At 42.1% G+C, this 17,946-nt stretch overlaps 1 long non-coding RNA gene across 1 annotated transcript; it reads right to left on the reverse strand.

The window, feature by feature from the left end:
- Positions 1 to 7,534: 7,534 nt before the first annotated feature.
- Positions 7,535 to 17,406, reverse strand: LOC127636456 (uncharacterized). Its single transcript, XR_007969602.1, has 4 exons — positions 17,295 to 17,406; positions 17,138 to 17,193; positions 12,914 to 13,038; positions 7,535 to 7,856 (listed from the first exon to the last, which is right to left on the reverse strand). It is a non-coding gene; the product is annotated as an uncharacterized LOC127636456 (long non-coding RNA).
- Positions 17,407 to 17,946: the final 540 nt, after the last annotated feature.

Consider the following 17,946-nt stretch of genomic DNA (forward strand, 5'->3'; position numbering starts at 1 on the left):
TTTATTCAGTCTTTTCTGATTAATTAATATTTCATCTAAATAACTTTTGCCAAATCCTCTTCTACACAATTTTCTTAAATAAAAACTCTTTCCAGTTTATTTTATTTTCAAAACTATCACATATGGCAATCTGAAATGTCTGATGCGTAAAATGAACTGATGTTATAACCAACACGTGCTACTCTGAGTAAATGCTAATTCATAATCTGTTTGTGTGTGTGTGGGGGGGGGGGTCATCAGCATCAACACATCTTTTAATCCAATGAGTAAATAAAAACAGCAATGTAAACACCTTTTATGACTTTATATAAACACCAACATAGACTCAAAACAAAGAGACAATATTCAAAGTGTTACAAAAACACCCTGCACACAACGATGTATATGGTTCTGTATATGAGTTGAAGTTCCAGCAATATATAATTCAGTCTTTATAACGTTCACTGTTGTAGAAAGTTAAGGTGAAAGTCAGATGCAAGTCTTAACTGTCTTTAAGGAGTCAAATGATGTGGAGGTTTGATGGTAAATGAAATCCAACAAAGTATGACCGTAGTCAAACATATATCTCTCCCATCAAAAGAAGTCCATAAGGTAATCAAACTGTCAAATGTAGCTATTTCCAACCACGAACCTCGTAGTAGTACTCAAATGTGGAAAAATCCCAAACAGGACCACAAAGTTGGCTCAAATATTGATTCAGCAGATACCAAAAAGTCCTTCTACAAAACACAAAACTCCTCCTGTTAATTATCTGCATTAAAGCCACTATATTCAATAAACACAAAAATAATCTTTCACCAGTAAATAAAACTTCAACATATACATTTTACTTACAGTTGAGCATGAAACAGAAAGTTTCCCAACCAGGACTTTGTTTGACCAAGGAGGTCAGCCATGATAATTTCTTCTACTGCTCACCTGTATTTTTATCTAAGCACATATGTCTCACTAATACCCCTAGTGGTGAGGAGTGTAATGGCTGACAGGTGTCTGTTACAATGTAAAATGATAAAATATAGGCCTAACAGGTTGTGTATTCTAGCACTTTTAGGAAGTGTGTCTGGTGTCCTGTGCATTTCATTTAGATTTATTTAAAGTATCAATAAGTCATTTTTCATGTTTAGATTAAAAATATATTCTTCAGGTAACAACTTGATCCAAGATGGCGGCGCGGTAGCACGCAGCGGCCACTCCGGATCCACAATGGTGCTATTTTTGTTAAAAAAGCCTGACTTTTGCAACACATGGACATCGGAGCAACCAGTGTTCGTGTCTACCATCGCCAGACACTACTCAAATATAAGACTCATGCAAAAACCAAGCTGCATGATGACCTGCAGGAGGCGCTACGCGTACTCGGCTTGCTGCGGAGACCAGGCCTCCAGCCCTCGGCGTCGCCTGATGCCGGTGGCCGGGGAGAGGACGTCGTAGCGGTGTCGCGAAAGCGGAAGCGCGAAAGAGGGCGGGGTCCATGCTAGGCTAAAACAAACCCTAGCCGGCCGGCTCTCCCGTCTATCCTGCTCTCAAATGTTTGCTCCCTGGACAATAAACTGGACTATATCCGACTCCAGCAGGCTACGCAGCGTGAGTTTAGAGACTGCTGCGTCTTTGTTTTCACGGAGACGTGGCTCAGCGACAGAGTTCCGGATGCCGCCATTCAGCTAGATGGGCTCGCCTCGTTTCGTGCCAACAGAAATACAGCTCTCTGCGGTAAGACTCGCGGTGGTGGCTTGTGTGTTTACATCAACACCGAATGGTGCAAGAACTCTATGCTAGTCTCTAGTTACTGTTCATCGCTGTTGGAGCTTGTGACTGTTAGATGCAGACCTTTTTATCTACCACGGAATTCACCACTGTTTGCATAACCGAGTTTACATTCCCCAGCGCTAACGCTAAGGAAGCGCTCTGTGAACTGTATGGGGCTATGAGCTGAACTGCAGAACGCTCACCCCGACGGACTGTTTATTGTCGCCGGAGATTTCAACCATGCAAATCTCAAGACAGTGCTCCCTAAATTCCATCAGTATGTGGACTTTGCAACGAGAGGGCTGAACGCGCTTGATCTTGTTTACACAAACATCCCAGGCGCTGCACCGGGTGGAGCCCCGCCCCCACCTCGGCTACTCAGACCACATCTCTGTTATGTTAATCCCAGCATACAGACCGCTCGTCAGACGCACAAAACCGCTTCAGAAGCAGGTGAAAACCTGGCCAGCAGGAGCCATCTCTGCTCTTCAGGACTGTTTTGAGTGTACTGACTGGCACATGTTCAGGGAGGCTGCAACATATGGCGATTCTACCAACTTGGAGGAATACACAGCATCAGTGACCAGCTACATCAGCAAGTGCATTGATGATGTCGCTTTCTCAAGACCATCACCACACGCTCCAACCAGAAGCCGTGGATGACTGCGGAGGTGCGCACGCTGCTGAGGTCCCGAGACTCCGCCTTCAGAGCAGGCGATAAGGCAGCCCTAAGAACAGCTAGGGCCAAACTGTCACGGGCAATCAGAGAGGCAAAGCGCGCACACGCCCAGAGAATCCACAGTCACTTCCAGGACAGCGGTGACACGTGGCGCATGTGGCAGGGCATCCAGGCCATCACCAACTACAGGACAACATCAGTTGCCTGTGACAAAGATGCCTCCCTTCCAGATGCGCTGAACGACTTCTACGCTCGGTTTGAAGTGCAGAACGACGTGATGGCGAGGAAGTCCACCCCTCCTCCCAACGACCAGGTGCTCTGTCTTACCACGGCAGATGTGAGGAAAACTCTATGTAGAGTCAACCCACGGAAGGCTGCTGGACCAGACAACATTCCTGGCAGAGTGCTCAGAGGATGTGCAGACCAGCTAGCAGATGTTCTTACCGACATCTTCAACATCTCTCTGAGCAGCGCCGTTGTTCCAACGTGCTTCAAGGCCACCACCATCATCCCCATGCCAAAGAAGTCTTCAGTGTCCTGCCTCAACGACTACCGTCCCGTCGCACTTACACCCATCATCATGAAGTGCTTCGAGAGGCTCGTCATGAGGCAGATTAAGACCCAGCTGCCCCCCTCACTAGACCCACTGCAGTTTGCGTATCGCTCAAACCGTTCAACGGACGATGCCATCACCACAACCCTCCATCTGGCCCTCACCCACCTAGACAATAAGGACTCATACGTTCGAATGCTGTTCATAGATTTCAGCTCAGCATTCAACACAATCATTCCCCAGCACCTGATTGGAAAGCTGAACCTGCTGGGCCTGGACACCTCCCTCTGCAACTGGATCCTGGACTTCCTGACTGGGAGACCTCAGTCAGTCCGGATCGGGAACAGCATCTCCACCACCACCACACTGAGCACTGGGGCCCCCAGGGCTGTGTGCTCAGTCCACTGCTGTTCACTCTGCTGACTCACGACTGTGCAGCAATGCACAGCTCGAATCACATCATCAAGTTCGCCGATGACACCGACCGTGGTGGGTCTCATCAGCAAGAACAACGAGTCAGCATACAGAGAGGAGGTGCAGCGGCTGACGAACTGGTGTAGAGCCAACAACCTGTCCCTGAATGTCGACAAAACAAAAGAGATGGTTGTTGACTTTAGGAGAGCACAAGGTGAACACACTCCGCTGAACATCGACGGCTCCTCTGTGGAGATCGTCAAGAGCACCAAATTTCTTGGTGTTCACCTGGCGGAGAACCTCACCTGGTCCCTCAACACCAGCTCTATCACCAAGAAAGCCCAGCAGCGTCTCTACTTTCTTCGAAGGCTGAGGAAAGCACATCTCCCAACCCCCATCCTCACTACATTCTATAGAGGGACTATTGAGAGCATCCTGAGCAGCTGCATCACTGCCTGGTTTGGGACTTGCACCGTTTCGGACCGCAAAGCCCTGCAGAGGATAGTGAGGACAGCTGAGAAAATCATTGGGGTCTCTCTTCCCTCCATCAAAGACACTTACAAAAAACACTGTATCCGCAAAGCAACCAGCATTGTGGACGACCCCACACACCCCTCACACAAACTCTTTACCCTCCTCCCATCTGGCAAGAGGTACCGAAGCATTCGGGCCCTCACGGCCAGACTGTGTAACAGCTTCTTCCCCAAGCCATCAGACTTCTCAATACTCAGAGACTGGTTTGACACACACGTGTCCTGAGTTGCACTTTAATAACTGTCACTTTATAACTGTCTGATACCTCAATAACTGCTATGTGCATAGAACATTATCTCATAGTATGTTATGTTTACATTTTTAGAAACTGTCATCTTTTTGCACTACTGAGTACTGGTCGGCAGCTGCACTGTGTCTATTGTCCTGTTCATTGTCAGTAATTTGTTGTACTGTCCTGTACTTTTTGCACATGTTTGCACGTGCACTTTATATAGGTATATATAGGTAGTTTATATAGGTATTTTATTTCGTTGTGTTGTCTCATGTGGTCCTATGTTGGTCCTTTGTTGTTTTTATGTAGCACCATGGTCCTGGAGGAACGTTGTCTCGTTTTGCTGTGTACTGTACTAACTGTATATGGTTGAAACGACAATAAAAACCACTTGACTTGACTTGATATAATCATGGTGTAAAATATACTGTGTAAAAACATCTGCAGCAGTGTAATGTGGAAAATATAGAATAAATTTGCCCTAAAATGAGAAAAAATAAACATATACATATATATATATATATGTGAGCTTCTGGTTTTTTTTGTTGTTTTTTTTTTCTTTCAATTCTTATATTTTATATGATAAAGAATTGTTTATGTCTGTTGAATCTAAATGAACTGGTTCATGGAAGTTTGTGTTCCTTCATGTTAAATGGGTCATTCTACAAAATCCATAAAACTTTATTTTACTTTTATTTTCCTTAGTGGACTGACATCCCATTGATGTGTAAGCTGTTTTTGATTAAATGTCACAATTTTCAACAACCTTTTCATTAAATCATTAGCTTAATTATACCAAATTATATTATAAAAATATAATAAATAAATAAACAAATACTTTAACCTTACTTTAACATTTCTGAAAAGTTCACTGTTAATTACGGAGCACAACACATTATCACAGCACCACTCAATTCCAAAATATTCATTTCACCCATTAACCAGTAAAAATGTCAATCAATAACAATTCGCCATTTCACCATTTTTTTTTGAAAGCCAATACAAGATCTTGACCCCGTTTCTGATCTATTCTGTTCCTCCTAGCTCCACAATTAGGGACATAAATATAAAAAAATACCATTACAGTATCCTCAAATCTAGCCTTAACCTTCAAGAAACATCCTTTTACAATTTCATCAACTTCATCGGATATCGGAATTACATTCTTGGAAAATAAATTAGCAACATCTCCATTAATGGAGGATTTATGACTAAAATGACTCGACCGTTCCTCTCTCTCTTCCAATCCACCTCATTTCTAATGTCACTATGTGTTTCTTGTACAAACATGACATCAACAGACTTTTGACTTGTGAATTCAAACAACATCATCCTTTTCTGAACATCTTTAGCTCCATTTAAATGAAGACTTCCCATTTTAAACTGATTCATTTTGTTATTCAGATTTGAAAAAAAAAAAAAAAGAAATTACACAAATCAACAAATGACCTAAAGTGAAATAATTAAACTGTGACATCCCTGTCATCATTACAGTTTTACTTTTTGAGCTTGTTTAAATATTTCTGTAAACGAGAGACCTCATGTTCAGAAAAGACCTTCTTTTATGAAATATCTCTTTCTTTCACAAACTGTGCACAGTCAGGGAAATAATCTTCAACACACTCCCTTTAGCCCCTTTATTTCCTTCAGAAACAGGCTAATATCCTCAACTTTGTACAGTACATATTTACATGTTCATTTTGAGAGCATAGAGAAGCATTGAAACACACAGAAAGACTAGAATCTGAATCATCATTACTATCTGAAAACCCCACAATCATCTTTAACTTGTTTACTTGTTTTAGCACCTGGAATTCTGAAGTTTGGCAAATCCAAATCACATTCGTCAGTCAATTTCCTTTCTTCATTTCCAAGTTCCTCATCCTGCTCTAAAGATACCGGAGATGAAACACTTTGTGACTGAATTTCAGCAGTTTCTGTCACTAAACATTCTTCCACAGTATCCACAGGAGGAGAGGCGGGTGTTGTGTCGAAGTCTGTTTCCCCCCTAGCCCCGCCCCCTTCCAAAAGACGAGCGAAGCGCGCGTTCCATAAAAGCTCGCCCCCGAGATGCTGTGCTCGTACCACTGAGGTTCTACGGAGAGCGCGAAGGCTCAAAACTAGAGTTATTAACGAACTTTTTCTTTGAAATATTGTATTCGAGAAATGAAAGGCAAATTTCATAACTGTCTAGTTATATTTTGGAAAAGGGGTAACAAGAAACTATGTTTGAAGCATTTTATTTGTGTTATTGTACATAACTACCTACTGTTATTTCTATCAATATATAATATTATATTTGTTTATTTTGAATATTGTAGGCTATTGGAATAAATGCACGCTCACTCACGTAACTGTGATTTTATAGGCTAAATATGCAATTGTTCTTAAATATTTCTTTTTCACCTTTGCGAAGCTTTTTTTTTTTAACGCGATTGCGTGATTTGGCCACAAGAGAGCTCCGTTTTCCACTTTATTTCAGCTAACAAGTACACAGGGCAGGATATTAAGGAGAAGTTTAAACTTTCAGTAAAGTTAAAACATGTTTTTGAAAGAGCTTTCTCTGAGGAGGAGACACAAATACCACAATCCACCGAGACACAACAAATACAATCATTGTAGTTTGAAAAGTAAATAATTTGTTCAGTCTTTTCTGATTAATTAATCTTTCACCAGAATAACTTTTGCCAAATCCTCTTCTACACAATTTTCTTTAAGAAAAACTCTTTTGCCATATTTTTTCCCACAAGTCTGATCAATTAGAAAAGAAATAACACACTATTCCAGAACAGTTTGAAGGTCTGTATCAAGTTTGGTGGATGTAGCTTAAACACTCTTGGAGGTGTTCATGTTAGAAGTTTTGGTCTTGGTTTAGGGATTTTAAAAAGATCACATTTGTTTTAATGTCCTATGTTTACATGTTTGTAATGGCATTATCAATGTGAGTGATTGTATTATTCTGTCTGGAAGGCTACATCAGTAAATGATTCAAGACACTTAAGTTATGGTTAAAGAATATTACACTGATGCATAATGCCATGCTTTCTTTGGAAGAGTGCAAGTGTTTTAAGTATTTTAGGATGATTTTCATTTCATCCCACTGACTCAAGGCTTTTGAAAGTGTTCACCAAATAAATGTGTTCAGATTTGTTCTGTGATCCCTTCCATAACCAGTTCTTCAGATCATCTTTACACCAGTAGTTATAGTGACACATGTTTGTAATGTGTAATGAGGAGCGAGTCATTGACTCAACTGAGTCGACCAAAGCAATTGAAGTGAAAGAGAGAAATTCGTTCACTTAAAAGATTCATTCAAAACACCAATTTGTTCACAAACCAAACTTTAGTGTTTTATACATGCACTTAAGTGGAATGAACAAGATTGGATGAAATGATGTAAGCATGATGAACAATAGCTTCACATGCATAATGCTAAAGGATAATAATGAAAATAATGCGAGCTGCTAGCAAATGACGACTTACAACCTGTGAAACCACAGTAAGAAACCATGTTTTCAACACATGCATTAAAAACAAGTACCGCTCTGAAACATGAATCGACATGATGAAAAATGTATTCAATCTAAACACTTAAAATCCCTTGCACCCTTTGAGCTTTTCTTATTTGCTCTTCTCTCATGCTCTCCATCGTGTGCTGGTTTTGAAATTGAAGTCTCTGAACCCACTCCTCACGTAACCTGCAAAGAAAACATGCAGTATTTAAGATGAAGGTGTTACCACATTGATTTGTCTCTGATACAGGAAATTATTCCAGCCACAAGCTGCCCATGCAACAGAACATAAACCAAACATGCTGATCTGTTCCCCTTCTGTCACTCACTCGACGTGTCAATGTAGTGACACTAGGGGTCTCTCTTGAGAGCCTCGGTTGCCTCTGAACTTGAGGAAAGGCCAATGAAAAATTGGTGAACAGAATTTGCATGTCCCTTCCCCGGACATACGGGTGTAGGCACAATACGGCTGTTCATTCAGATTCTTTCTTCAGAACCGAGTGGTTGTGCGTTCAGCAATCTGACGTTTCCACTACATTTCCACTCACCTATGCAGAGCTTTGCTGTTGGATCTTACGGCGCATTACAAGTGGCTTTTCTCTTCTCTGCACGCCAGTGCAGTCTACACCCCTGGGAGCTTCGACAGCGCTTCTAAAAGAGCAAATAACTTCTAAAAGAGTATTTTCTCTAAAAGAGTACACATTGCCCTTGAACGTCTTTTTAAAGACGTGTCTTTTTAAAGATGCCTTTCCGCCTTTGTGTAGTTCCTGGATGCGGCATATATTTAATATGACGGTCATGGGCGCTACCTCACGTGTCTGGGCTGCGATCACACTGAGTTTATGAATAGTTTATGTTCTCACGAGAACATGACCATGGCAACGTTGCAGTCATGGCTTTCCTTCCTCCGAGGGAAAGCCACTTCAGCCGCCCCACCACCGAAATGCTCCCCTCAGGACAGAAACGCACGTAACACAGCTGTCACCGGGGGCTGCGCAATACGCATTTCACCTAGTGAGCCTACTTGCACAAGCCCTGTGCAAGGCCAGGGAGGGCGAGGAACAAGTAACTCTTGTAGCCCTTTGTTGGCCCACTCAGACTTAGTGCTCGGATCTCACGCTCCTCGTGACAGCACCTCCCTGGCATATTCCCCTGAGGAAGGACCTTCTTCCTTAGGGATGGTGCACCCTCTGGCATCTGCGCCCAGACTTCTGGAACCTCCATGTCTGGCCCCTAGACGGGACCTGGAAGATCTAAGAAGTCTACCACCAGCCATCATACACACGATCACCCAAGCCAGAGCTCACAGCCCACAGAGGTGTGCAGTCAGGTTAGTGCTCTCATTCCTGCAGGAGAGGCTGGAGGGCGGCTGTCCCCCTCCACCTTGAAGGTTTATGTAGCCGATATATCGGCTCACCAAGACGCAGTGGATGGTAAGTCCTTAGGGAAGCACGACCTGATCATCAGGTTCCTTATAGGCGCCCGGAGGTTCAATCCTCCCAGGCCATGCCTGTTCCCCTCATGGGATCTCTCCGTTGTCCTTGCGGGCCTTCAGAGAGCTCCCTTCGTGCCACTAGAGTCAGTTGAGCTAAAAGCCCTCTCCCTGAAGATGGCCCTCCTGATTGCGCTCACTTCTATCAAGAGGGTTGGGGACCTACAAGCGTTCTCTGTCAGTGACACTTGTCTGGATTTCGGTCCGGCAGATGCTCATGTCATTCTAAAACCCCAACCGGGCTACGTGCCCAAGGTTCCTATGAGCCCCTTCAGGGACCAGGTTGTGAACCTGCAAGCGCTGCACCGGGAGGAGGCAGACCCAGCCTTATCGTTGCTGTGTTCGGTGCGTGCTTTGCGCACCTATTTGGACCGCACATGGAGCTTTAGCAGACCCAGGCCCAGACCCAGGCTGTGCCCGCCCCCTTGCGGGTTCGAGCACACTCTACGAGGAGTGTGGCATCCTCATGGGCACTGGCCCACGGCACCTCTCTAGCAGACATCTGCAGAGCGGCGGCTGGGCCACACATAATACCTTTGCGATATTCTGTAATCTCTGGGTTGAGTCAGTCTCATCCCGTGATTTGACAGGTCCGAGCACGTAGAACTCGGTAATACAGAACAGCTGACCGGGTGTACCACTTGCGCATAGCACCTTTCCCCTCATCTGAGGTGAACACGTGCACTCTTACTCCCAGGCGAGCCCACAAAACTCGTGCTCCCTGGATGTCCTTCCTCCATAGCCCTCTGGCTCGTGAATTCGGTGGAGGAATTCCAGACCAGAACCATTACGGATACTAATTACTCTGTACTGGAATAGGTGCTCCACAGGTGTCGGTTATCACGGTAACCCCCTGTGTCATATTTTCCTGCACCCATGCTGGTCACGTCGCTTGTTCCCTCCCTCAGGGATGCCGGGAACCTAAAATGTATATGACGTCTTATGGGGCATTGGGGAAGGTTTCGTGCAGCCTGATGCGGTCTGGTCCTTTGGCACGCAACAGCTTGCTTGCACCTGCATCAGCGGTTCACGTAACACGGTTTAGTGTCGTGGCTTTATTGGATAGGGACTCCTAATGTCAGGAGTGTCTAGGTTACCCTTGTAACCCCCGTTCCCTGATGGAGGGAATGAGACGTTGTGTCCCTCTTGCCACAAAACTGTATCAACCGCTGTAACGGCCGAACCTTATTCTCGGCTCCTCAGTGCAAAACCTGAATGAACTGCCATTTTGCGCCCTCCTTTATACCCGTATGCCCAGGGGAGGGACATGCAAATTCTGTTCGCCAGTTTTTCATTGGCCTTTTCAAAAGTTCAGAGGCAACCGAGGCTCTCAAGAGAGACCCCTAGTGTCACTACATCAGCACAGTGTTTCGTTCCCTCCATCAGGTAACCTACAACAGTAACCTAGACGTGTCTGCTGATTTAGGTGCCAAATTGTCCAGACTGTCTGTAACTTCATGCTACTAGTTTTACAGGTCATGAACAAATCATGATACTAAGAAATAAAATATAAAAGGTCATTTCTAAAAATTGAGACTTTATTTCTCGTAATTATTAAATATAAATTTGTAATAACTAGATATAAATTCTAGACAAACTTTTTATATCATGCAATTGTGACTTTATTTTTCACAATTTCGACTTTATATATTGCAATTTTGAGATCTAGTGACTTTCATTTTTGTAATTAAGAGGAATTGCAATTTATAAACTTTTATGTCACACAATTGTGACTTTCTGCTTTGCAATTACAAAAATATCACGCAATTGCGACCTTATTTCTCGCAATTTCTACTTTTTTTTCTCACAATTTCTACTTTATATCTCATAATTAAGGGAAATATACATTCTTTTTTCACATTTTCTTCTTTATATTTTGTATTTTAAAGATGTAAATTTGTGATTGTGAAACCTTTATATCATGCATTTGCAACTATTTTTAACTATAAAAAAATAAAAATAAATAAATGCAAAAATATGTATTAGGGAATTGTGTCAATATCTAGCAATTACAAGTTTATTTTACTCAATTGCGACTTTATTTCTTCGCAATTTCTACTTTATTTCTAACAATTGTGACAGTATTTCTCGCAATTACTACTTTACATATCATAATTAAGTGAAATATACATGATTTTTCAAATTTTCAACTTTATTTCTTGCAATTTTATGATACAAAGTCACGATTGCGAGATTGTAACTTTTATGTCACACAATTGCAACTATTTCTCGCAATTGCAAATTTATCATGCAATTGGGACTTTATTTCTCAAAATTGCATGATAGAAAGTCATAATTACGATTTATATCACTCAATTGTGACTATTTCTCACATCTGCAACTCTATATCTTGCAATTTCGAGATATGAAGTCAGGATTGCACGATTAAAACTGTTATATAACGCAATTGCGACTTTATTTCTCACAATTTTTAAATATTAAGTTGCAATGGCGGGATAGAAAGTTGCAATGGCTAGGGATAAACGCATAATTGTAGACAAAATTTTTACATCACGTATTCTGACTATATTCTCACAATTACAACTTTATATCTCACACTTTCAAATGTATATCTTTTCCTCCCAATTATGACTCTATTTCCTGGAATGGTAAATGGTCTTTTTTAACTTTAGAGGTTACCAAAGCGCTTAACACTGTGCCCCAATCAAGCATCACACACACACACTCACACACCAATGGCGGTGCTAGTCTGCCATTGGGAGCAACTTGGGGTTCAGTGTCTTGCCCAAGGACACTTCGGCATGTGGAGTCATGTTGGCTGGGAATCGAACCACCAACCCTGTGATTGGCAGCCAACCCGCTCTACCACCTGAGCCACAGCTATTGCAAGATTTGACATTTTATTTCGCGCAATTGCGACTTTATTTCTCTAAATTGTGATAAACTAAGTCAAAAGTCCCTTTTATTAAATCCGTGGCAGCATCAAGGCATCATATGATACATATGTGTTAAAAATGCAGAAGTAATTTTTTTGTAACAAATTATATTATTTAACATAACATGCTCAATGTCGTAAATGTATGTTTCATTTGATTAGTGACCTAGATATAGTGCAGACATTTTTACATTTTAAAAATCCTCAGTTTTCTGTTTATTTATGAGTAAATGAGATTTAGAAAATTCCAGATATCTAATATGGCTGCTTTGCTTTTCATATGTGTGAACAGATGAACAAATCTACAGTGTATATATGACACACTTGGAGAGCCGCCCACATTTCCACATCGGTTAACACATTCACATTGATTACAATGAGTTTCAAAGCCTGGAGGTTTGTATCTATGTATGTGCTAATCCTGAATGACCTTCCTGGTGAGAGGAAACGCAAGAGGGCAGCAGAAACATGCAACAGAGAAGCCTCTCTAGAATTACCCATCTGTATCAAGCGTGGGTTCTCATAGGGATGGTTTTCATTTCCAAAATAAAGAAACCGTTAATAGTTACCAAACTAGGTCACAACAACAATTATCTTTTTTTTAGGTTTTCTCCTGTAAGGTCCATTCCTGCAAGAATGAATTTGAGACTTGAGGTTGTTCATCAAAATGATCTTTCATTCCAGTTTCTTTGACCCAAATTTTTCTCTGCAATTACCACCCCCTATAAACCCATTACCTAGACAAATGACTGTTGACAGGAAAAAGCAACACGTTAGATGAAGTTATTCTTTAGGTTACCACCAACAACAGCAATCATTCAGGAAGAGCGTTGACTCTTTGTGACAGATACACACTTTGATAAAGCGCTGTTCTTCAAACGTGAGTCCTCATTCCCCGTTCTCTCAACGTGGCTCTCAATCTTCTGCTCCCAGAACTTCTTCAGCGTGTATTTATCATGAATACGTGCCAAATTCATCATCTGAAACAAAGAAACCAAAATATTTCAAGGTGACGGATCACTGTGCCACAATGCTTCTGGTCTTGCTTTGAACTCAAACGGGTCACAATTCTTCATTGGAGGCTGTAATATCTGTGGATCTTTATTATACATGGACAAATCATTTTTTAACATGAATTGATTGTATTGCAAGCAAACCGAGACATTCATAATTAAGATTAACGAGAGCACATGCAAGACTTTTTAAGACACTTTGCATTGAAATTTTGGAAGATACCAAAAGTTAAACTGGCACAAATGAACATCTGTCTCTACATATATCCTGTAGTGCAAATGCAGAATGCAGTAACTACACAAAGGTTCCCAGTCTTTTTGACGGATGAAATTCCTTAAAAAAATGTCCAGCCTTTTTTTTTATCTTTTAAAACCAATTTTTCAAAATCATTTTGATTCAGACTGCTTTGCTTATAAATCACACCACATATACACCACTTCATGTTGCACATAAAAATGAAGCATGTGCTTTGATCTAAAAAGAAACTGCCCATTGTAGATGTCATAATCATTTGAACAACTATGTATAATTACCACATATACATGCATGGCTAAATCAGATACAAGGAAAACTATAAAGGTAAAAAGTACAAATCTTAGTTGTTTCCAAGTATTTACTGAATTATTTTAGATAAGATGCATTAATGCAGGTCTGATGCTGCGGGGGTTTGACTGAGAAGTAGAGCTGTAATTAAAATGGTATGGAAACACGTTACAATATGATTCCATTTGTTAACACTAGTTAATTAGTAAACATGAACCCTGGACTTTCTGGCCCAAGACCGGCCCACCAAACCCGGCCCGCAACACACCACACCGGCTCACTGATTTCATTTTCTGCCTTTTTTTTTTTTTTTTTTTTTTTTTTTAAATCTATCAAGTTGGACAGAGTATGTACTGTACATATATAAATAAACAAATATAAATATATGTAAAACAAAATTAACATACTTCTTAAAGTGTAGATCTTTGCAGATTAATTGCTCATATTCAGCAAACTGCTCTTCAGCTCCCAGTAATGCTTATCGGCATTAATAAATATTCCAAATTACATTGTACTGCTCATTGATTTACTCTTTGCAGATTTTATGTATGATGCTGTTATTGTATTTGTTGTAACTTGCAGTTATTTGTCATTTTGTGATTATTCAGAGCTCATCTTGTACTTAATATGTACTTGTCACCGTTATTGTGATTTGCATGTCAAATAATGAGTTCCACGTGAAGTATACAGTTAATGTGCACAAACAGAAATGCGCTATGATGTGTAAGTAATTTCAAAATAAAACTAATTTCTGTTTGTCAAATGAAAAGCCATTGTATTGGCTTTACCTTATAAAGTGTTTTGAATGTTCATTCTGTAATGGGTCCACGCAGGCATGTTGGAGCCCGGGGCAGCCGCCTATATTGCCTGAAGGACGATGCGATGTTTGGTGAGAAACAAACCAAAACCTAATGTATAATTTAGTGAAAATGTTCACTGAAATTTGATCTCCTGTGTGCGTTCATGATAGGACATGAGAGCAACAGTTTACAAAGCTCCTTGATGACATTGGGGCGTTCAATCGAAAACTCTTTTTGTTTATCTAAAACAGGTCCTCCACAGCGATACAGAGAACAGAACTTCTATCGGGAAGACACGCAGCCTTGAGTGAAGTTTGAGATGCCATTTACTTGATAGATGTGAAACGGGAGGTGATGTCTCTCTCTTTGGCGTAGGCCCCGTCCGGCATTCCGAGGGAGTTGTACCCGGAACCGTCATGTCCTGCCGGAGATAGGAGGCAGGGGCGAGCAGCCTACCTCCCTGCGGGACAGGGCTCAACTGATGGTGGTGGAGAGGTGGAGGTTGCAGTGTTGCACACCGAAACAGCAATGTGATAGATTGTGAGTGGACTTATAAAGCATTGGCTTACGTGAGATTGGCTAGGAGTTACCCAGCTAAAGATGTGACAATGTACACCTGCTGGTCTTCCCGCTAGAACTACGCTCCATTTCCATTTACTAAACATGCCTAAAGAGTTTATAGTCGAAAAATGTATGTAGTTCTATGCCCAGCCTTATTTTATATGTTTTTGGACCGGTGTCAGTTCACAGTGAACCGAGTTGCCTGTGCGATGCCGAAAATAGAAAACAAGCGATCGATAGAATCGATGTACCGTCCATCGTCACTACTGGTTAGGACAAAAACTCTGATTTCCATAGGTCGTTTGCCATCAGGTTTGGACACGTTGTGACTGTGGCTGCCTGTAGCCTCCTCTATGTTTCCGTTTGATTTCCGAGTACTCCCTTAAATAAATAAAGCTGGGCATAGAAATGCATCAGGTCTTCAGCTACAAATTTTTCAGACATGTTTAGTGAGTAATTTTGTGTTCTTTTGAAGCTTGAAGAAGCGGTCACCATAAATTGCCATTGTATGACATCACAGAGCACAACATTTTTTCACAATTGGTGGGCGGGGCCTCGCAACGGGGCTCAGCCTGAGGTGCCACTTGTGGCCGTGCCGGGTCCAGAGACATCAAACCACTTACCTGGCTCATTGTGACCACTCCTGGAACAGCCTGGTACAGGAGAGGAAGAATTTCATCACATTGGGGCCAGATTTGTGCCACAGCTGGGTGCGCAGAGGTGCCCCCCTCCGGGGCGCCGAACGTGCCGAACGTGCCATAGAGAAAGGGTGCCCTGTGGTAGTGAGGAAACTGCTGTTTTCTTGAAAAAGTGGGTACCACATTCCATTGAGTGTGTGGTGAAATCAAAAGGAAAGGGAAATAAGGATTCTCCACCCTGCCCTCCACCGGGGGAAGGAGTGATCTTCTTACAGCTCCTGAAGTTCAGATTTTGGACCTAGGCTGCCCGTCTCAGGGGAGCTTTGAAGCCTTCCTCGGGCTCTTGGTGGCCTACTGGGGTGGGCGGTGGCAGAGCCGGTGTAACCTCTGCAGGGGTCGCCCTTGGCAACGAGCAGACAGGGTGCGGGATTTTGAGCCACGCCGGGGCAGGATGTGTTGAATAGCTTCCTCACCTTCGAAAACTGCCGGGCGATGTCTCCGACGGTGTCACCGAACAGGCCAACCTAAAAGACTCGAACCTTGTCGGCCTCTCTCAACTTGACCAGGTTGAGCTTAAGTTGGCATTCCTGGACCACCAGGGTAGACATCGCCTGCCCGAGAGACTTGACCAGGTTGAGCCAAAGTTGGCATTCCTGGACCACCAGGCATTCCATGACCTTCGTCGCCCAGAGGGCGAGATCGTTTCTATGATCGCAGCTCCTGCATTTGTCCCGGGTCAGGACTACCCTCATGCAGTTCTTTCAGTGCATTGGCTTGGTGCACCAGCAGGAGTGCCGTAGAACTTAGCCACCAAATACGACGTAGGAAAGCCACGACCGCAATGTAGCCATGTTCATACTCTCGCAATGAGGGCATGAACCATCCACGAAAGCCGTCTCCACATGGGTTGCATCCAAGCACGTGAGACAGCGATCGTGGTCGTCAGAAGTGGAGAAATAGCGACCGCAACCAAGAATAACACACAAACGAAAAGGCAGCTTGAAAGAGATGCTTTTGTAAGTGTCACTCTTTTAGTAGGAATATTCTCTCTTTAGAGAAAATATACTCTTTCATTGTGAAGTGTTACCAATTATTCTTAACTGTTAATTAACTGTATGCTTGTTATGATTTCTATACTGATAAATCCACCACACAGGAAAATATTAGAGCAGAGCAAAACAAGAAATAAAGTTATATTCACATGACATATTTTCATGACTTTTCCAAGCTTAAATAAAAAACTATTCTATGAAAATTCTATTTCCAGGTTGTTTCCAGGATATTTCTATGATGGTGGAACACTGTACACATTTTGTCAAAATTGTATTATTTAAATCTGGTCTTTTAGACTATGAACTATGATCTATGGTGCTCTGAAAGATGAGTTTGCTCAATTATGCTCCAATTACCTAATGGCAAAAATAGAGCATGCATGAACAACACATTTTGAAAAAACAGTTTCAGTCTTGCCATAGTTACTGCATTTTGTCACTTCATGTCGTAGCATTAAACTCAAGACGTACCTTTGCATAGGTGCTGACCCTTTAACCTTCTTGTCTAAACTTCAGTTCTGAACTTTCTGTGAAGATGTAACATCAGATTATGCAGTAAAATGTTGATAATCTTTGGAAAGATATCAAAATTTGCTCCAAATGACAAATAAATTGAACAGTGACTCACAGAGAATTCCGTATGTCGAGCTCGCTGGGTGATCCGACAGATTCTGTCCCTTTCCCGCTTTCTCTTCCCTTCGACTGCATCATCATTTATTTCTGGAGCAAAAAGACAAAAGACAGATGGAGCTGTGTCCCACGGTATTGGTGCGTTTAATCCGAGAGGAATGCCACCGTTCCCATTGGAGTCTGCAACTTTACCACACCAAACAGCACTTGTGGATTCTAATCAGGGTTTAGAGTAAAAGCAGGCCAGCTACCACCACACATAGCTCACCTCCACATTCACCATTCTTTAGCAGGAACCTGTCAACAAAATGGGCTTCATGAAATTACTGAAATATTGCATTGTTACTATGGTTATTGTTGCTATAGTAAAACCATAACTACATTTTTCTGAAGAAAATAAATGGTGCTTGAGCATGCAAAACTAGTCACCAATGATGCAAGATTGTTTTCAGTGGTTGCCAGGGTGTTGCAGTGCAGTTGCTGGAGTTTTCCTGGTGGTTGCTAGGGCGTTGCTAGCTGGAGGCGAGAAGAGAGCACAAAGTTCTTTTGTAGCACAATTTATTTATTTATTTATTTTTACAGCTGGAAAGGCTTTGCACTTTTCAAGATTATTGTGTTAGTCCTAAACGATTGTCCAATAGTTTATTAAA

Source organism: Xyrauchen texanus, chromosome 44 (assembly GCF_025860055.1).
Source record: "Xyrauchen texanus isolate HMW12.3.18 chromosome 44, RBS_HiC_50CHRs, whole genome shotgun sequence".
NCBI classification, from domain to species: Eukaryota; Metazoa; Chordata; class Actinopteri; order Cypriniformes; family Catostomidae; genus Xyrauchen; species Xyrauchen texanus.